The sequence below is a fragment of the Penaeus monodon genome, chromosome 31 (genome assembly GCF_015228065.2).
Source record: "Penaeus monodon isolate SGIC_2016 chromosome 31, NSTDA_Pmon_1, whole genome shotgun sequence".
Lineage (NCBI taxonomy): Eukaryota > Metazoa > Arthropoda > Malacostraca > Decapoda > Penaeidae > Penaeus > Penaeus monodon.
In genome coordinates this window covers 23,778,871-23,779,745 of record NC_051416.1, presented here as the reverse complement: position 1 = coordinate 23,779,745, position 875 = coordinate 23,778,871, and positions in this window count along the sequence as shown.

Genomic DNA, 875 nt, shown 5'->3' with positions numbered 1-875 from the left:
GGCTGAGGATCCATGATCGTTTTATTAGCAGAAAAAAAAGGTTAAGTGGATCCAATGGAGACTTTTTGAATTATTTAAGGCAATGATTTCAAGCGAGAAGGAGAAGCGGGAGGGAAGATCCGATATTCAGAGGTGGCGCTTGAGGGGCCGCTCGGAGGGGTGGGGTGGGGGAGGAAGGGGGGAGTGGGTTGGGGGAAGAAGGGGGGAGTGGGGTGGGGGTAGAGGTGGGTGAAGGTGGGTGGAAATGTAAGGGGGGTGGTAGAAGTGGATGGTAGAGCAAGCAGGGGTCGTTTGTTGGAGTATGAGGGGGAGGGGAAAGGGAGGAGTGAATTGGGAGAAGGTGGAGAAATGTGAGGGAGAGCTTGGTGGAGTAATGGGGAGGAGGAGTGAGAAGGGAGATGTGGGTAGAGGGGTAAGGTGGATGGGAGTGAGGTGGAAGAGATGGATGGAGGATTAAGAGGGTGGTGGGATGTGGAGGGAGAGGGGGGGGTGGAGGTGTAGAAGGAGGAGGGAGTATAAAACTTGGTGGTAGGGAACGGGAGGAAGGAGTTGGGAGGGAGAGATGGGCGGTGGAGTAAGAGGGAAGGAGTGGAGAGGGAGAGGTGAGTGGTGTGGAAAAGAGGAGGGAGTGAGGGAGACGAGGTGATTGGTAGAAAAAAGGGAGAGTGAATGGGATAAGGTGGAAGGAGTGGGGGGGTGGGAGGGAAAGGAAAGAAGGAGTGGAAGACAAAAGGTGGAGATGGAGAGAGAGTAGGAAATGTGAATCGATATTACTAGAGACAGTGTTGGAGAAAGATAGATTGATGGGATCTATCGATTTATCTGTCTGTCTCTAGATTAAAAGGAATCGTGAGATTGGTTAAAAAAAATACTAA